Source organism: Ovis aries, chromosome 5 (assembly GCF_016772045.2).
Source record: "Ovis aries strain OAR_USU_Benz2616 breed Rambouillet chromosome 5, ARS-UI_Ramb_v3.0, whole genome shotgun sequence".
Lineage (NCBI taxonomy): Eukaryota > Metazoa > Chordata > Mammalia > Artiodactyla > Bovidae > Ovis > Ovis aries.
The window spans coordinates 37,638,439-37,659,232 of NC_056058.1; the positions used below are offsets into that span (position 1 = coordinate 37,638,439).

Sequence of the window (20,794 nt, forward strand, 5' to 3'; positions counted from 1 at the left end):
ACTGGTGAAACTTACACTGTGGCTGTGACTGTGTCTGAGACTGTGGCTCAATAGAAAGAAAAGCTTGGGGGGATAAAATGAAGCAGTCTAAAAATACCCTGCCTGGAAACGTAGTGACTTTCTCGTCAATTGAAAGCTTCCTCATTCAGAGGCTGAAAGCTGGCATTTCAGCATGTTGTAAAAATGTTCCTGCACTAACTGGAAGATTGGGCTAGATGATCGGACCCAGATGATCTGACCCAGTTCTGATTTATATTTTTCTAATCTTAAATTATGTTAAAAATTTTTTTACTCTTACTCTCAATTTCCTGGGCACACACAAAGCATTTTGATATCTGCATATGAGACTGTTGATTTTCTACAGTACATATATCAAATTTTGTGTTTATCTTTGTATTTGTGTCTGTGTGTACATGCATCTGTGTGTGCATTATCTCTATAAATAACAGACTTCTTGAGAACAGAAATTATATTTATAGTTTTTATTCAACAGCATGCAGTAATACATCCTTAATGCCAATACACTAATTTAACAATGTTATCTGACTACAGTGGAGCCAGATTCAAACCAGAAAATTTTAATCTTCTATTCTAGGCAAAAAAAGAGAGAGAGAGAGATCCCACAAACTCCGTCCTAACCTTCATTGTTAGAATATCCATCCTTAAATATGAACCTAATCTAATTTCATTTCCTCCTATTATACCTGCATAATAGCTCTCTTGTTCATTTTTGGAAGATTAAATTATCAAACCTTACTAGATATTAAAACATCCTTCTATGCATTCTCCTTCCCATAGTCTCACTTGGCCACTCTCTTATCCTGACCCCACTACTCTCACACACAAATCCCATCTCATCCCACAAGTCTGTGCAGTGATCTTCAAGACTCTTTTATTAAATACTCAATAATAACCCAACAATATTTTCTATTATAAGGTCAGAAAACTATAGTGAGGGTCCAGTCTGTTTAATTCACATTCAAAGGTTGAATTAACAAATTGCTTTTTTCAACTCTGTTTCCCTACACAGAACACTGTCTCCAAATAGGAGGGATTCTGTCTTGCTGTCTACTCCTCCAAGAAGACTTCCTTGATTTCTCTTCAACAACTCTGACCATGCTTCTATACTTTGTCTCCTGCCTCTGATGTACACAGTTTACCTTACATATTATAGCCATTGATATTATAGGATTTGAGTGTTAGAAGGGACTTCAAAATTATTTTAAGCCAAACCTTATACTTTATATAAAGAAACTGAAAGCCTTATCATTGTTCAATGATTTCCCTAAGTTTATGCAGTTATAAGAGATGCAGGTGAGACTATTTTACCTGCTGTGTGTAGTGGGTGAGTAGGTAAAGAGGTAAAGATTCCATCAGTGATAAAATAGGTTTACAAATGAATTCAATACTTTTATATCCTTAAACCCAGGACTCAACACAATGGAACTCAATACTAATTGCCTAATGGAATATTTCCAGAGTTATATGAATTTTAATTGTAAGGCCAAAGGAACTCAGTACTCACCCAGAGATCTAGGGAAGACAACTACTGCATTTACTCCTCTCAGTTCTTTGGATTCTAAGGTGATGTGAGGCACATTTAAGACTGGTGGCGTCTAGAGATGTCTGGAGAAGATGCGTTCCACTTTGATCCTAACTCCGTCTGTGGGATGGAAGGCTTAGGTCAGAGTCCCTTTCCTGGAGAACTGATGATTGCATATGTTTCCTCCCTGAGCAGGGCACATATGCCAGGAGCTGGGAATACCACGCCCCCCCCCCACCCCACCACCGCCACTGTATCCCACTTGCTTACCCTACCGACTCAGACCAGGAGGGAGCTGGTGTATTATCAGACCATCTCCTGACCACAAGGCTGAGTGCTCCAATTCTGCCCCCATGGGCACTGCCAAGTTCTCCTTAGAGCAATGAAGAGAGAACTGTTGCCAGGTGAGACCTTGGAGAACTTTGGGCCCCAATGTGGCAATTATGATCAACTCTCTGGTGCTTCATGATCTGCCTTGGAATCTCAATTCTCTCTATCCCCCTTATGCTGCCCCAACCAAGCTGATCTACATAGTGTCCTCAGATTACACCTTCTCACTTGGCTCATGCTACTTGGATACTTCATACTTCTCCTATTTTGACCCAAATGCTACCTGCCCCTCACCACTCAGACTAAGTTTCATGTCTCACTTGAAGTTTACTGTGTTCAACATATACCCCAGATCTTTTCCTCCCCTGGACTCCTCAAAGAATGCTCATATATTCTCATTTATGCACATCATCCATCCAATTTAATATTAATTTCCTTAACAACAAGTTTATTGTTCTACATTTCTCTCTCATACACAATATTTAAAGTATTAGTATTTAGCTTCTTATATTCAGCTTTAATACACAAAATTTTAAAGTAAAATGTGTTCATTTATTAATTCACTCAAAAATTATTAAGCAATTAACCCTGTTCTAGATACTGTGGTAAATAAGAAATTCAACAATGAAAATTATTTGTGTTTATTTAAGGCATCGTAATGTAACATAGAGAAAATTTCTCTGCCATGACTAGCTTTGGGATCTTGAAAAGCTTTTTTATAGAAAGTAGCATGGTCATTGCCACGTGGGGGTGGGCAGAAATGGATGAATGTTGTTAAAGAGTACAAATTTCTCAATATAAGATGAATAAGTTGCGGGAACCTAGTGTGCAGCATGTTGACTATAGTTAACAATACTATATTGCACACTTGAAAGTTGCTATGAGAATAGATATTAATAATTCTCACTACCCACATAAAAATGGTAACTACATATGGTGATAGATGTGTTAACTAACCTTATTGTGGTAATCATTCCATAATATATATGTTTATCGAATTATCAGAAATGGCAACCCACTCCAGTATTCTTGCCTGGAGAATCCCATGGACAGAGGATCCTGGTGGGCTACAGTCCATGGGGTCACAAAGAGTTGGACACAACTGAGCTACTTCACTTTCACTTTTCACTTTCACACCTTAAACTTACACAGTGTTCTATGCCAACTATATCTCAATAAAACTGAGATATAGTTTTTGAAATATACTGAAAAAACAATTTTCAAAAGATTTCCTGATGCACTGAAGCCTCAGTTTCCCTGTGAGTTGTTGTTCAGTTGCTAAATCGTGTCTGACTCTGAGACCCCACAGACTGTAAAATGACAGGTTCCCCATCCTTCACTGTCTCCCAGAGTTTGCTCAAATATTGGTCCACTGAGTCAGTGATGTTATCCAACCATCTCATCCTCTGTGCCCCCTTCTCCTTTTGCCTTTACTCTTTCTCAGCATCAGGGTCTCTTCCAGTGAGTCAGCTCTTCGCATCAGGTGGCCAAAGTATCGGAGTTTCAGCTTCAGCATCAGTCGTAATGAATATTCAGGGTTGATCTCTTTTGGATTGACTGGTTTGATCTTCTTGCAGTTCCAGGGATTCCTGGGAGTCTTTTCCAGCACCGCAATTCAAAAGCAACAGTTCTTTGGTGTTCAGCCTTCTTTATGGATGAATTCCCACTACCGTATATGACTACTGAAAAAACCATAGCCTTGACTATACAGACCTTTGTCAGCAAAGTGATGTCTGTGCTTTTTAATATGCTGCTCTCTAGGCTTGTCATAACTTCCCTTCCAAGGAGCAAGGATCTTTTAATTTCATGGCTACAGTCACAGTCTCCATTGATTTTGGAGTCTCAGAAAATAAAAGTTGTTGATGTTGTTAGTATGACCTATCTTGTAGCACTATTTGTGGATTAATGATACATTGTAAACAAAGTGCCAGCCTATGGTAGACATTCATTCAATGGTACGTGCTCAATCACCCAGTTGTGTCCGATTCTCTGTGGCCTCATGGATTATAGCTCATCAGGCTCCTCTGTCCATGAAATTTTCCAGGCAAGAATACTGGAGCTGGTTACCATTTCCTACTCAAGGGCAGCTTCCCAACCCAAGGATCAAACTTGTGTCTTTTGCATCTCCTGCATTAGCAGGCAGATTCTTCACCATCAGAGTCACCTGGGAAACATTACTGTAATACAAACACTTGTTCTGTGTCTTCTCTTTGTCTGAAAAAATAAATGCAGAAAATGACTGTACTTGAGTCTACTGTCTAACACAAGACAGATATCACATAAAATAATTGCAATCTGAGTGATAAGTGCAATAGTCTCTCCCCTCGCTCAGAGAGCTTAACATCATTTAGGGAAACATTAAAATATTTAAACACTATTACTTTACTGAGTATCATTTTACTATTAGTTAATTAGTATTAATGTCAGTAAAAACTATGTTGTTGCTGTTGTTGTTGTTCAGTTGCCCAGCTGTGTCCGACTCTTTGTGACCCCATGGACTGCAGCATGCCAGGCCTCTCTGTCCCTCACCATCTCCTGAAGTTTGCCCAAGTTCATGTCCATTGCACTGGTGATGCCATCCAGCCATCTCATCCTCTGAAGCTCTCTTCTCCGTCTGCCCTCAATCTTTCCCAGTATCAGGGACTTTTCCAATGAGTCAGCTGTACAAATTATGTACAATTGTACAAATGTACAAAATGTACTATGTACAGTTATGGAAAAGATTACTTTCTGAGTAGATGGGGAAAATCTTCTTAGATAACTATCCATGAAAGAAAAAAAAACCACAGCTAAAACATATACAGATTTACCATTTGCCAAACACTCTTCTAAGCACTCCACGTATTAACCCAATTAGTACTCACAGTAACCTTGCCTGGTAGTTACGAATCTCACTGTTATTCTGCAGAAGAAGATGCTGGGGCACAGAGGGTTCAAGTTGTTCAGATATCCCATGGCAGTGCCAGAAGCTAAATCTAGGTATAAGTGAGCAAAGCAGGTATCTGGTGATACACATAGTGAAAAAAATGAAAGTGTTTGTCACTTACTCTTTGCCATCCCATGGACTATAACCTGCCAGGCTCCTCAGTCCATGGAATTCTCCAGGAAAGAATACTGGAATGGATAGCCATCTCCTTCTCCAGGGGATCTTTCTGACCCAGGTAACTCTTTGTGACCCCGTGGGCTGCAGCACACCATGCTTCCCTGTCCTTCACCATCTTCCGGAGCTTTCTTAAACTCATGTCCATTGAGTTGGTGATGCCATCCAACCATCTCATCCTCTGTCGACCCCTTCCCCTCTGGCCTTCAATCTTTCCCAGCAGAAAAGATTGGAGCTTCAGTTTCAGCATCATTCCTTCCAATGAATAGTCATGATTTTGATTTCGTTTAGAATTGACAGGTTTGAGCTCCTTGAAGTACAAGGGACTCTCAAAAGTCTTATGCAAACATGAAGAAAAATGTGAAAAGATTCATCTCAAACTGATCGTGATTATGCTGCTTAGTAGAAGGATGTTGCACATGGGAATCAAAGTAGAGGAATACTGATGGATTTTTCTTTATTAGACAACAGAATTTTATTTGCTTCAGTTAGCATATATTACTTTTAACATCTTTGTGCTTGCTCAGCCGCTTCATCCGTGTCAGACTCTGCAACCCTATAGACTGTAGCCCGCCAGACTCCTCTGTCCATGGGATTCTTCAGGCAAGAATCTTCCCAACCCAGGGATCAAATCTCTTAAGCCTCCTGCATTGTAGGTGGATTCTTTACCTCTGAGACACCAGGGAAGTCCTTTAAAATCTTTATTGAGATATAATATACATACCATACAATTCAACCAATTAAAGTCTATAATTCAGTGGCTTTTCACACATTCATACAGTTGTGCATCCATCATTTTAGAACATTTTCATTAGTCCAAAAAGAAAATTCGTGCCCATTTGTTATCACTCCCTGTTGTCACCTTCTGCTCCAGGCAAGCACTAATATATTTCTCTATATACAGATTAACCTTTTCTGAATATTTCATATAGATAGACTCCTAAAACATGTAATCTTTTCTCTGTCTAGCTTCTTTCCCTTAGTATCATGCATTCAAGGTTTGTACATGCCATGTATCAGCACTTTATGCTTTTTTTTTTAGGGCAGAATAACTTTCCACTGACTACATAGATATGCCATACAATCTACTAAAAATATGTAGCAATGAAGATAAATATAAATGAGTGAGCAAAAACAGGTCTCTGGAGATGATTCTCTGCTAAGGGGAAGGGTATATGGAGTTTATTCATTTTAATTGCTACATAGAATTTCATAGTACAAACTGTTTAATCACTAATTTTGAAGAAAGAAGTATTGTGTCAAATATTTTGCTACATCAAACAGTGAGGCAGAGAGCATATTTGTTCATAACTCTTGTGCCTGCCTGCAGAAATTTCTCTAGATAGTTATCACAGCATAAAATTCCTGAGTCATAGGAGATGATGATCATCAACATCAAAAGGTATTCACAAATTGCATTTTTAAGGAGTTTATCTTATTTCTATCTTTATAAAAACCTTTAAATGTTTCCTCATCAGATGGATATGAAATTTCACTTCATTGTCATTTTAATTTACACTTTACTGATTATTAGCAAAGTTGAGCATCTTCTTGCATGTCATCAGCTATTCAACTTGCTTCAGGATTTATCTGCAAATATATTTTTCATTACTTTTATGTTATGTACATTACAAAAGTCTCCTAATCTCTATGTTGATTTCTCACTTTATTTATGAGGCACATGTGCACACATATGCAAGTACATATGCCTTTAATACAATTTTTTTGGTCTTAATATGCATATTTTATTGAAACATAGTTGACTTTAAATGTTTCAGGTGCACAGCAATGTGACTCAGTTATACATATACATGTATGCTAAGTCGCTTCAGTCGTGTCCGACTCTGTGTGACCCCATAGACGGCAGCCCACCAGGCTCCCCCATCCCTGGGATTCTCCAGGCAAGAACACTGGAGTGGGTTGCCATTTCCTTCTCCAAAGCATGAAAGTGAAAAGTGAAAGTGAAGTCGCTCAGTCGTGTCTGACCCTTAGCGACCCCATGGACTGCAGCCTACCAGGCTCCTCCGTCCATGGGATTTTCCAGGCAAGAGTGCTGGAGTGGGGTGCCATTGCCTTCTCTGTTATACATGTATACTATTTTTGAAATTATTTTCCATTATAGGTTATTATAAGATATTGACTATAGTTCCCTGCGCTGTACAGTAAATCTTTGTTACTTGTGCATACCTAATTTTTAAGTTAGAAATCTAGCATTCTTCTCATACTAAGTCAAACAAGTGAAATCAAAATGTCATAAATTTTTTAGTTAGGCAAAAATGTATATGTTTTCTAAAATATATACATTGTATAAATTATTTACATATGTATACAAAAGCTTTTCTACAACATTTGATAAACGCTAGAGAAAGAACATCAAAAAAAAAAGAGATGAAAAAATTGGAAAACATAAACTAAATTAAATGGGAGCACTGAATATGAAATAGAAAATGTGAAATAAGCTAGGTAAAAGTAAAAGATCATCATATAGTCCAGCTGTTTTTAAACATGGCTACTCATTAGAAACATATCTGGAGCTCTGTAGAGAAAAAGCAATACCTAGGGGCAAAAATTTGTATTTTTCAAACTATTTAAAGACAATTCTGATGCATCTGGATTTTAAACAGTGATTACAAGTGTTTCTATTAAATTGTAGTTTTGATGATATAGAGTCCTATTATTTTTCTGTTGACCAATCATGAAATGATGGTATTAAGTGAGTAATATTTACATAATGACAATAGTGAAAGATGTGTATCAGTTTTTGCAATCAATAAACACAGAATATAAAAGATAATTATAATTACAAGCCATCATGGGAGCATGATTAACTTAACAATATAAAATAATTACATATGATTGGGGGGGTGGTGTCAAGCAGAGTGATGTGGTAAGGGGAAGTGCATGCAGGCACATGCTTTCATCCCCCCACCCAGTGTATGTCTTTTGATTGAGGCATTCAATCCATATACATTTAAGGTAATTTTATTGATATGTATGATCTTATTATCATTTAATGGTTTTGGCTTTATTCTCTGTAGGTCTTTTCCTTGTCTTGTGTTTCCTACCTAGACAAGTTCCTCTAACATTTGTTGTAAAGCTGGTTTGGTGCTGCTGAATTCTCTTAATTTTTCTTGTCTGGAAAGTTTTTGTTTTCTCCATCAAATCTGAATGAGAGTCTTGATGGGTAGAGTATTCTTGGTTGTAGGTTCTTCCCTTTCATCATTTAAAATATCTTGTGCCATTCCTTTCTGGCTTGTAGAGTTTCTGTTGATAAATCAGCTGATAGCCTGATGGGAGTTCCTTGTATGTTATTTGTCATTTTCCCCTTTTTGCTTTTAATATTTTATCTTTGTCTTTAATTTTTGTCAGTATGACTACTATGTGTCTTGGTGTGTTCTTCCTTGGATTTATCTTGCCTGGGACTCTGTGCTTTCTGGACTTGGTTATTTCCTTTCCCACGTTAGGGAAGTTTTCAGCTATTATCTCTTCAAATATTTTATTGGGTCCTTTCTCTCCTCCCCTTCTGGGACCCCTATAATGTGAATGTTGGTGTGTTTAATGTTGTCCCACAGGTCTCTTGGGCTGTCTTCATTTCTTTTCATTTTTTTGTCTATATTCTGTTCTGTGGCAGTGATTTCCACCATTCTGTCCTCCAGGTCATTTACCTGTTCTTCTCCCTCAGTTATTCTGCTGTTGATTTCTTCTAGTGTATCATTCACCTCTGTTTGTTTGCTCCTTAGTCCTTGTAGATTTTTGGTAGCCACTTTTTGTATTTTCTCAATTTTTGCCTCCATTATCTTCCCAAGATCCTGAATCATCTTCACTATCATTATTCTGAATTATTTTTCTGGAAGGTTGCCTATCTCCACTTCATTTCATTGTTTTTCTGGGATTTTATCTTGTCCTTTCATCTGGGACATAACTTTCTGCTTTTTACACAATTAACTTTCTGTAATAAGGTTTTTGTTTTAGGTGCTGTGGAACTGTGCTTCTTCTTGCTTCTTCTGTCTGCCTTCTGATGGATGAAGCAAAGAAGCTTGTATAAGCTTCTTGATTGGAGGGACTGGCGGTGGGAAAAACTGGGTCTTGCTCTGGTGAGCATGGCCTTGCTCAATAAAGCTTTAATCCAATTATCCGCTCATGAAAGAGATAATTCTGTCATTTTTGAGACTACACCTAAGTACTGCATTTCAACTCTTTTGTTGAACTCTTTTGTCAACTCTTTTGTTGACTATGAGGGATACTCTATTTTTTGTAAGGGATTCTTGCCCACAGCAGTAGATATAATGGTCATCTGAATTAAATTTGCCCATTCCTGTCCATTTTAGTTCACTGATTCCTAAAATGCTAATGATTACTCTTGCCATCTACTGCTTGACCACATCTAATTTACCTTGATTCATGAACCTAACATTCCATGTTCCTATGCCATATTGTTCTTTATAGAATTGGACTTCACTTTCACCACCAGACACATCCGCAACTGGGTGTCATTTCCACTCTGGCTCAGCCTCATCATTCTTCTTGGAGTTATTTCCCCACTCTTTCCCAGTAGCATATTGGACACTTACCAACCTGGGGGGCTCATCTTCCAGTGTCATCTTTTTGCCTTTTCATAGTTCTTAGGGTACTCAAGGCAAGAATACTGCAGCGCTTTGCCATTTGTTTCATCTGTGGACCGCATTTTGTCAGAGCTCTCCACGATGACCCAACCATTTTGGGTGGCTCTACATTCCATGGTTCATAGTTTCATTGAGTTATACAAGTCTGTGGTCCATGTGATCATTTAGCATAATATTAGTCAGCTATCAAAAAGAATGAAGCAATGCCATTTGCAGCAACATGGATGGACCTAGAGAGTGTCATACTAAATAAAGTAAGTCATACTGAGAAGGAGAAATATTGTATAACACCCTTTATATGTGGAATCTAAAAAGAAATCATACAAATAAACTTACTTACAAAACAGAAAGAGACTCAGTGACTTAGAAAATGAACTCATGATTGCTAGAGGGAAGGGATAGTTAGGGACTTTGGGGAAGTCATATATACACTGCTTTGTGCCATGTAAGGCTACCCAAGACAGATGGGTCATGGTGGAGTGTTCTGACAAAATGTGGTCTGTAAGAGAAGGGAATGGCAGACCATTTCAGTATTCTTTGAAAACCTGATGAACACTATGAAAAGGCAAAACAATGTCACACTGAAGGATGAACTCTCCAGGTTGGTAGGTGCCCAATATTCTACTAGAGAAGAGCTGAAAGCAGCTTCAGAAGGAGTGAAGAGGCTGAGCCAAAGTGAAAACAATGCCCAGTTGTGGATATATCTGGTGGTGGGAGTAAAGTCCAATGTTGTAAAGAGCAATATTGCATAGGAACCTGGAATATTAGGTCCATGAATCAAGGTAAATTGGAAGTGGTCAAATAAGGGATGGAAAGAGTGCACATCAACATTTTAGGACACGGTGAACCAAAATGACCAGAATGGAAGAATTTGATTCTGATGACCATTATATCTACTACTGTGGGCAAGAATCCCTTGGAAGAAATGGAGTAGCCTTCATAGTCAACAAAGGGTCCAAAATGCAGTACGTGGGTACAGTCTCAAAAACAATAAAATGATCTGTGTTTGTTTCCAAAGTAGGCCATTCAATATCACAGTAATCCAAGTCTATGCCCCAACCACTAATGCTGAAGGAGCTGAAACTGAACAGTGCTATGAACGTGTGAGACCTTCTAGAACTAACACACACACACAAAAAAACATGTTCTTTTCATCACAGAGGACTGGAATGCAAAAGTAGGAATTCAAGAGATACCTGGAGTAGTGTACAAAATGAAGCAGGGAAAAGGCTGACAGAATTTTGCCAAGAGAATATACTGGTCATAGAAAATACCCTCTTCCAACACGAGAGATGACTCTACAGATGGACGTCACCAGATGGTCAATACCAAAATCAGATTGATTATATTATTTGCAGCCGAAAATGGAGAAGCTCTAAACAATCAACAAAAACAAGACCAGGAGATGACTGTGGCTCAAATCATGAATTCCTCATTGCAAAATTCAGACTCAAATTGAAGAACATAGGGAAAACCACTAGACCATTCAGATATGACCAAATCAAGTCCCTTATGATTATACAGTGGAAGGGACAAATAGAGTCAAGGGATTAGATCTGCTAGACAGAATGCCTGAAGAACTATGGATGGCAGTTTGTAATACTGTACAAGAGGTGGTACTCAAAACCATTCCCAAGGAAAAAAAAAAACCTCAAAAAGTCAAAATGGCTGTCTGAGGAAGCCTTACAAATAGCTGAGAAAAGAAGAGAAGCAAAAGGCAAAGGAGGGAAAAGATATACCCATTAGAATGCAGAGTTCCAAAGAATAACAAGGAAAGATAAGAAAACCTTCCTAAGAAATAGGGGAAAACAATAGAATGGGAAAGACTAGAGATCTCTTCAAGAAGATTAGAGATACCAAGTGAATATTTCATGTGAAGATAGGCACAATAAAGGACAGAAGTTGTATGGACCTAACAGAAGCAGAAGAGATTAAGAAGAGGTGGCAAGAATACACAGAAGAACTATACAAAGAAGATCTCAATGACCCAGATAACCATGGTGGTTTGATCACTCATCTAGAGCCAGACATCTTGGAGTGTGAAGTCAAGTGGACCTTAGAAAGCATCACTACAAACAAAGCTAGTGGAGGTAATGGAATTCCAGCTGAGCTATTTCAAATCCTAAAAGATGATGCTGTGAAAGTGCTGCATTCAATATGCCAACAAATTTGGAAAACTCAGCAGTAGCCATAGGACTGGAAATGGTCAGTTTTCATTCCAATCCCAAAGAAAGGCAATGTCAAAGAATGCTCAAACTACCACATAATTGCACTCATTTCACATGCTGGCAAAGTAATGCTCAAAACTCTCCAAGTTAGGCTTCATCAGTACACGAACTGAGAACTTCCAGATGTTCAAGTTGTACTTTAAAAAGGCAGAGGAACCAGAGATTAAATTGCCAACATCTGCTGGATCATTGAAAAAGCAAGAGAATTCCATAAAAACATCTACTTCTTCTTCATTGCCTACGCTAAAGCCTTTGACTGTGTGGATCACAACAAACTGTGGAAAATTCTTCAAGAGATGGGAATACCAGACCACCTTACCTTCCTCCTTGGAAACCTGTATGCAGATGTAGAAGCAACAGTTAGAACCAGGCATGGAACAATGGACTGGTTCAAAACTGGGAAAGGAATTTGTCAAGGCTGTATATTGTCACCCCGCTTATTTAACTTTTATGCAGAGTACATCATGCGAAATGCTGGGCTGGATGAATCACAAGTTGGAATCCAGATTGCTGGGAGAAATAGCAGCAACCTCAGATATCCACAAAGTGAAGAGGACTTAAAGAAGTCCCTTGATGAAGATGAAAGAGGAGAATGAAAAAGCTGACTAAAGCTCAACGTTCAAAAAATTAAGACCATGGCATCTGGTCCCATCACTTCATGACAACAAAGAGATGGGGAAACAATGGAAACAGTGAAAGACTTTATTTTCTTGGGCTCCAAAATCACTGCAGATGGTGACTGCAGCCATGAAATTAAAAGACATGTGCTCCTTGAAAGAAAAGCTGACAAGCCTAGATAGCATATTAAAAAGCAGAGACATTACTTTGCTGACAAAGGTCCATCCAGTCAAAGCTTTGGTTTTTCCAGTAGTCATGTATGGATGTGAAAGCTGGACCATAAAGAAGTCTGAGTGTCAAAGAATTGATGCCTTTGAACTTAGGTGTTGGAGAAGACTCTTGAGAGTCCCTTGGACTGCAAGGAGATCAAACCAGTCAATCCTAAAGGAAATCAGTCCTGAATATTCTTTGGAAGGACTGATGCTGAGGCTAAATCTCCAAAATTTTGGAAGCAACCTGGATGTCCACTGACTAGATGAATGGATAAAGAAGTAGTGGTATATATAAACAATGGACTATTACTCAGCCATTAAAAAAATAGATTTTAGTCAGTTCTAGTGAGGTGGATGAACCTAGAGCCTGTTATACAGAGTGAAGTAAGTCAGAAAGTGAAAAAAACTCATATATTAACACATATATACGGAATTTAGAAAAATGGTACTGATGAATCTATTTGCAGGGCAGAAACTGAGATGCAGACATTAAGAACAGACTTGTGGACACAGCAGAGGAGGGAGAGGGTGGGGCAATTGAGAGGGTAGCACTGAAACATACACATTACCATATGTAAAACAGATGGCCAGTGGGTAGTTGCTGTATAACACAGGGAGCTCCACTCGAGACTCTGTGACAACCCCAAGAAGGGTGGGGTGAGGTAGGGTGTGGTGGAGGGGAGGTTCCAGAGGGAGGGACATATGTATACTTACGGCTGATTCACATTGTTGTACAGCAAAAGCCAACAGAAAATTGCAAAGCAATTATTCTTCAATTAAAAATAAATGCAGCCACTATGGGAAATAGTGTGGAGGTTACCCAAAAAGCTTAAAATGTGGTTATTCCATGATGGGTATATATCTGAAGAAAATAAAAACCATAACTCAAAAAGATACATGCATTCCAATGTCCATAGCAGCATTATTTGTAATTCCAATATTTAGAAGCAACCTAAGTGTCCATTAATGATTGATCAATAAAGATGCAAGATATATATATATGTAAAGAGAGAGAGATACAACTAGGAGTATATAAAATTATATATCTAATTATAGATATAGGTTAAGATAGATATAAAAAGAATGACATTTGCCATTTGTAACAACATGGATGGATCTGGAGAGTTTTATTCCAAGTGAAATATGTCAGAGAAAGACAGATAATATATGTTTTCACTCATCTGGGGAATCTAAAAAATGAAACAAACAAATGACTGTAACAGTAGTACAGTCAACAAAGCAGTAACAGACTCATAAATATAGAGAATAGTGGTTACCAGTAGGAAAAGTGGTGGAGGGAGGGGCTTTATGGGGTAGGAGATTAAGAGGTACAAACTACTAGATATAAAATAAATTAGATACAAAGATGTAATGTGTCACACAGGGAATATAACCAATATTTTACAACAAATTCAAATGGAGTATAACCTACATAAATATTGAATAACTATGTTGGACACCTAAAACCAGCATAAGACTATAAATGATCTATACTTCAATTTGCAAAATAAAAACGTGTGCCCTGTCTATGTCACTTTGCCAAACATTGGAGGATACTAGGAAGGAGAGTATTTTGAAAAACAACTACAATCTGAGACCTGTCTAGATGGAGCTTATCTATTTCCATATGTTTGTTGCACAAGAACGCTGTATGGCCTGCAGCAGAGCAATGGTCTGGGTCTGACATCATGAGCAGTGGCAGAGATCAGGTATTTCAAGAAGGCTCCCCACCTGCAAGTGGAGCTAAGATGAGAACAGGTTGAGGTTAGCTTAAATGGAGACACTAAGAGAGTTGGGTCTCCTCTAGAGGTCATGTCATGGATCGCCACGTGCCGAACAAGCAGAGGACTTGAGACTGTTTCACATTCCATAGCATTAGGCTCTGTAGCCCATTGAGAAGAGGCTGTGGGACTTAGGCAAAATAAGGCAACAAGGCAAGACTCTTGGCCAAAAGAGCTGAGAGCGACCGGGCCCCATCTCTTCATTGCACATCAGTCCGCTCTACATTGATGCTTCCAGTGTTTGGAATGTTCAAATGCTTCACTCCCTCCTTCATTCTCCCTACAGTACTCTTACCACAAAGCCAACTATCTTCCTCAAATATCTCCTGATAGAAGGGGTATGTCAATCAACCTTGAAAATGAGTACTTTATTAATTCGCTGTAACTAAAATCACTTTAGTTCCTACCTACTGTGGAGTGGAGTCAGACATCAAGGTAATTGAGTAGGAGCTACTGTGATGGCTATTCGCAACTCCTGAAGGTTGCAGGCATACTACTATTTCCAGGGAAAGTGTGACTTCCTCTGAGGAGGGAGGGAGGGAAAGAGGAGGTGGGAATAGAAAGGGAGAGAAAGAGAATATTCTTTTCTTAATTAATTAAATTTTTTTTTTTGGTTGCACTGGGTGTTCATTGCTGCATCCGTGCTTTCTTTACTTGTGGTGAGCAGTGGCTATTATTCACTGTGGTGTCACCGTGGCGGCTTCTCTTGTTGCAAAGCACAGGCTCTAGGCATGCGGGCTTCCTTAGTTGCAGCGAGCAGGATCGGTAGTTTCAGTGTGTGGCTCTCCGGGCACATGGACTGCAGGAGTGTTGGCACATAGGCTCGGTAGCTGTGTCTCACCGCCCGAGAATGCGTGGGCTTTCGTTGTCGTGGCTCTTGCGTTTTGCTGCTCCACAGCATCTGTAATCTTCCTGGACCAGGGATGGAACCCATGTCCCCCGCATTAGCAGGCAGATTCCTAACCACTGCACCACTAGGGAAGTCCAAGGATATTCTTTTCATAAAGCTTACAGAGGCCTTGCTGTATAAATGTGAATACATGAATTTGCTATTTTTCAGTAAGGCGGAAGTTGATAGAAAAAAAAAAAAAAAAAAACACAAAAGTGCAGTGAACTTACACCAAAGGCCCTAGAAGGTGGAAAGTGTAAAGAAGAAAAGATGTGGTTGGAGAAAAGGGGATAGGAAGGATGGATCAAGGGAATAATAGTGAAAAAAAAAAGAATCTAGGAAGAAACAGTCATTAGTTCAGTTTGGGGAGAGAGGTACTGAAACTGACTTCAGAGAGACAGCAGTGAGTGATCCTGAAGAGGTATTTTAGTTCCTACCAAGGAACTGAGCACGGGGTAAAAACCTGGAATCCTAGCCATTAGGCCAGCAAGGGCTAGAGGCTAGAAGCAAAGTGGCCCAGCTCTTTAACCTCTTTGAAAGCAAGAATGTTTGAAGGAGACAAAAATTGTAAAATCGGTACAAAGTTCATTATTAGAAACACAGCACAACAGAGTGAGAGCACACAGAGAAGCTGTTTATTTAAGACAGAAGCATGGCAGGAAATACACACCCAGCGGGAAAGGGAATGGGCATCCTCTCTAATGAGGAGGAGAGCCGTAAGTCAGAAGCCAGGTAGAAATATACACGCGGAGAGGAGTGTGGGTGTCCTGAATGAGAAGAGTAGTAAAGAGGTGATTGAAATCACTTATGTAGGACAGTCCTTCTGGGTCTTTGCTTCCTTTGGCCACCTAGTTTGGTTCTTTCTTCACACCTGACTGGCCTTTGGACCCTCCCGAAGATGTGTGTGCAACTTTTTGCCTTGAGGGATTCCACTGAAGAGGCCTGTGGGTGCATATCCACACTAATTAAGGGGTGGGTCCCCCCTTTCTGACCCCTAAGAAGCTTTCTTGCTCATGTGCAGACAGGAAAGTCTTCCATGAGCTCAGGAAGAGATAAGAGGTTATCTCTTTACTTCAGCAGATGTCAGCTTTCACCACTAGCTTTGTCCTTGGAGTGTCTGGGTGAGAACAAAGCTTAAAATCTACTGTACTTGACAAACACCAGCTGTCCATCCCAGGGACCCAGAACCCTCCTACCTCAGAACCACGTGTCTGTACCATGTAATTGGACGTAGCACTGGCAGGGTATGGATTGGGGATGGAAGTCTATCTCTGGACAATAAAAGGAAGCAATTTAGCAAGGAATGGTATGTCAGACTACTTGTTTCAGGTGAGGCGTCACCTAAGACTTTGATAAAATCCCCAGGTAGGTGGCTCTGGGGCTCAGGTCTGCAATTTCAGAAACTCAGCTTTCCTGATTCATTCATAAGTCTAAAGAATCAATTCAACAAAATCCCCAAGAGATGGTGTACAATAAATAAAAATTCCACTACCTGACAATTCACCCTACTGTCAGCAGAGGGCGCGCCTTCTCTATGAAGACAATTCAAATTAAAAACTTGCTTCAGGACAGTTAATAGATGAACCTTATTTTCTTTTTATTTTTATATATTTTATAAGTTATACAATGAGCAAATATTACTTATATGATCAGAAAAAATGTGGAACTTCGCTGATGGTCTATTGGTTAAAATTCTTTGCTTCAACTGCAAGAACTTTCTCTCAAATGGTATAGAAAATTTTATATGTCTGCCATCTGACAAAACACTATTTGTCATACCATCTCAGTGGACTATGTCTTCTTGGTACTAGTAATTCAACTTCTCTCTGGGTTTGAAATTTTTCATAATAAAAACTTGGGGCATATTTTGAATATAAAATGGAAAAAAAAAAGTTTGAGGATGAAAACAAGACAAGTACCAGGTACTACTGTTGCTTAACAAATTGCCCCAAAACTTAGCATCATAATACAACCACTTTGCTTACAATGGGTCATAAATTCAGGAAGGGTTTGTCTGGGTGTTTGTCACGTAGGGTGTCCCATGCAGTTGCAGGTAGGTGTCAGCAGGGCAGCAGACACCTAAAGGCTCCCAGACCGGTTATGCAAAGTGACTGACTCACATGGTTGAACCCTTTCCAGCAAAGCGGTTTAGGGGTCATCAGACTTCTTACATGGCAGCCCCACACAAGGGCTTGAGCTTGAGCCCCACTCAAGGCTCAGAGTGTGTGCGGGCCAGCAAGTGAAGCAGAAGCCAGGTCCCTTTTCATGACCTGGGACCTCATTCCCACCCACTGCATAGCTTCCTATAGGCTAAGGTGGCTGGTCCCAAGTGGTAAGAAAAGTTTAGCTGAACATAAGGCTGCCACTCCATTTCCCTGGCTCCCTTGCAAGTAGGGGAACTAGACCAAGTTCTGGTGAGTGGAGAATGAGGAAAGAAGATATGTACAAATTCTAGGTTTCATTCTAAAAAGAAAGAGGCTTGTCTTCCCCTTCTCTTTTCCTCCTTTCTAGCTAGAGCCAGGGCACCATCTTTGGGAGCTGGGAACCATGTGTTGAAGATGGTAGGAATGACGAAATGGAAGACTGAGTTCTTGGTGGGTGTGAGTCTGCTGTAGCAGCCTCAAAGACCACCCACCTGAACTTCTGAGTGGATGAGAAATAAAACATCTTATTTCGCCCAACATCAGATCTTGTTGGGTGTCTCTGTTTCAGCAACCAGACTGATACCTTATAAAGCAAAGGTCCTCTGCTTTTAATACAAGTGCATCTCCTGGAAGGGACACACAGACCCCTGTGAAACAGAGTAGGACCCTGTGGGGCCTTTCTGGGAGCAGATCCCCACCACTCCCACCACCACCCCTCCTTGTAAGAAACCTCTAGCTTCCTAGGCCTTCCCTGAGTTCCAAATAGTAAATTTAATCAGAGAAGAATCTACCTGCAATGCAGGAGACAGGGGTTCAGTCCCTGAGTCAGGAAGATCCTCTGGAGAAGCAAATGGCAACCCACTCCAGTATTCTTGCCTGCGATATCCCATGGACAGAGGAGCCTGGTGGGCTACATCCATGGGGCTCCAAAAGAGTTGGACACGATTTATGACTAAACAACAACAACAACAAAATGCAGAAACAATGGAAAGCAGTTAAGCAAGATTCTGTGCCTTGAGACAGGCGATGGGGGGATTTCCATGGTAGTCCAGTAGCTTAGATTTCACACTTCCAATGTAGGGAGCTCAGGTTTGACCCCTGGTCATGTTACTGAGTCCAAGCTTACTCTGCTCATTGCACGACAGGCCAATGAATCTGAGAGACAAGGTGTTGAGGCAAGGAAGAGACTTTACTCAGGGAGCTGGCAGATGGAGAAGATGACAGGCTAGTGCCTTAAAGTAACCATCTTATGGGGTCTGGATGCCAGATTATTTTATAGATCAGAGATGGGGGAGGTGAGGAAGCAAAGTAAAAAGGCCATTAATTTTGCAAACATCTCCTAGAATGGCAAGTCTCAGGCAGGGGATGTGTTGAGTTCTTCCTTCCCGCCATCCACAGGTGGACAGGGTTCTGAACAAAGGCCCTTTAGTTAAATAGTCAGGCAGAGAAGCAGGATTCTCTGACGTGGGCCATTATGAGTGATTATAATAAAAGCAATGAAAAGCAAGTCAAAGAAACAGTTCCAACATGGAGTCAGAATTGGCTTCCTTCCTGCAACAGTCAGGGAACTAGATTCCAAAGCTGCAGCTAAAGAGTTTGCCTACCACAACTAAAGATCCCTCATGCCACAACGAAGATGGAAGAGCCTTCGTGCTGCAGCCAAGACCCAGTGCAGCCAAATAAACATGTGCTGAGTCATTCAGTTGTGTCCAGCTCTTTGCAATGCCATGGACTGTAGTCCACCACATGCCTCTGTCCGTGGGACTGTCCAGGCAAGAATACTGAAGTGGGTTGCCATTGCCTTCTCCAGGGGATCTTCCTGATTGAGAGACTGAAGGTGAATTCTTTACTGCTAAGCCACTGGGGAAGCCCAGACAAATGAATAAAATAAATATTTTTCAGAATGCTTAATAAATAGGAAAAAAAGATGAAACAGAAGAAGTCAAATATACTTCTTTCAAAAGACAGGAAATGTGGTGCATATTCCCACATCAGGAAGGGCCCTAACCTTTGACCCTAGATGGAGGTGTATGGGAGAACCGACAGAAACTCAAGGCCCCAACTGGGCTGGAGGCAAACCACTTATCTCTAAGGAAATCCTTTCAGGAAGCCTGAAACTCCAAGTGTTTGTTAAAGATATTTAAGGAAAAGGGTAAATGATCATAATTATGGTGAAGGTGAATATGGTTATAAAACAATATATAGGATATATATAAATATTTAACTTATATAAAGCTAAATAAATATTTATGTAACTTTATGACTTTATAGGTGATTTATCTACTTATCTACTATATGAGAAAGAAGTCTGACAGTAAATAGAGATGAGGGTGGTGGATTGTAAGTGTGAATGTTTTATTCTTTGCTTTCTGTTTTCTAAAATGAACATGTTTTGCGTTTGTAATATGAAAAAAAAGTGTTAGTGAATGATACCTTTCACTTTAAAAGGTTATTGTAAAAAAAAACTACAACAGATTACAAGTCATTGTAGCTAACCATCTAACAGTTCCCACCTCTCCCTAACCAGCTTCCACTGGCCCTAACCCCTATCCTCAAATCCTCTGCTTGCAGCCCATCCCTGGTTGCCTACCACACCCCCAGCTGCAACCCCCAGCCTTGGTCTAGTTTTAAACAAACCCTAATGTACCAAACAAAGGTTCAGGGGAACCCTGGTCAGAGACTCTACCCAACACATTTGTGTACGCTGGGGGTAACTGGGCCCACGAATGAGATCCCACCAGGATGACCCAGATAAGAGGACGAAGGCTGAGAAACTTCTGGAGTGGATGGAAGGCGGAAATAGCAGTGGTTGAAGAGAATGGCAGGAAGTGGAGGAGGAAGGGCTGTGGGTCACTGGCAGAGGCTGAAACGCCAAAGCCAAGGCAGAGGAGCGGTGGGCTGTCCAAGCCACTTCCAGGCCCACAAACACCTCAGGTCCCCACAAGGCCACCTGTGGGCAGCTGTACCCTGCACATCTCACAGACAAACCCTCCACCCTCGGGAACTTGGGACCTGCAAGCACCATATCAGTCAGTCACCAAGGTTCCAGGGAGGGACTGAGGTAGGAGGTAGGTGGGTCCCAGGGCTGGACAGCGGGTGTTTGTCAAGCAGAGTAAAATTGAAGCTTTGTTTTCAAAGGACAAAGTTAATGGCAGGAGCTGAGCCCTGCTAGAGTAAACAGATAAGATGATGATTTCTGGGGTCAAGGAAACCCTCCTGACTGCCCGTGCACAGGAATGCTCCTTGGGGTTCAAAAAGGAGGGGGTGCCACCCCATAATAGGTAGTGCTAAAACTCCCATAGGCCTCTGCACCAGAATCCATCTTGG

At 40.3% G+C, this 20,794-nt stretch overlaps 1 protein-coding gene across 1 annotated transcript in view; it reads right to left on the reverse strand.

The window, feature by feature from the left end:
- Window positions 1-20,391, reverse strand: part of LOC121819636 (olfactory receptor 2Y1-like) — a 28,315-nt gene extending 7,924 nt beyond the window's left edge. Inside the window, exon 1 of the mRNA XM_060415723.1 lies at window positions 1,526-20,391. The gene's annotated coding sequence lies outside the window, so the exon portion shown is untranslated. The remainder of the gene's footprint in view (window positions 1-1,525) is intronic.
- Window positions 20,392-20,794: the final 403 nt, after the last annotated feature.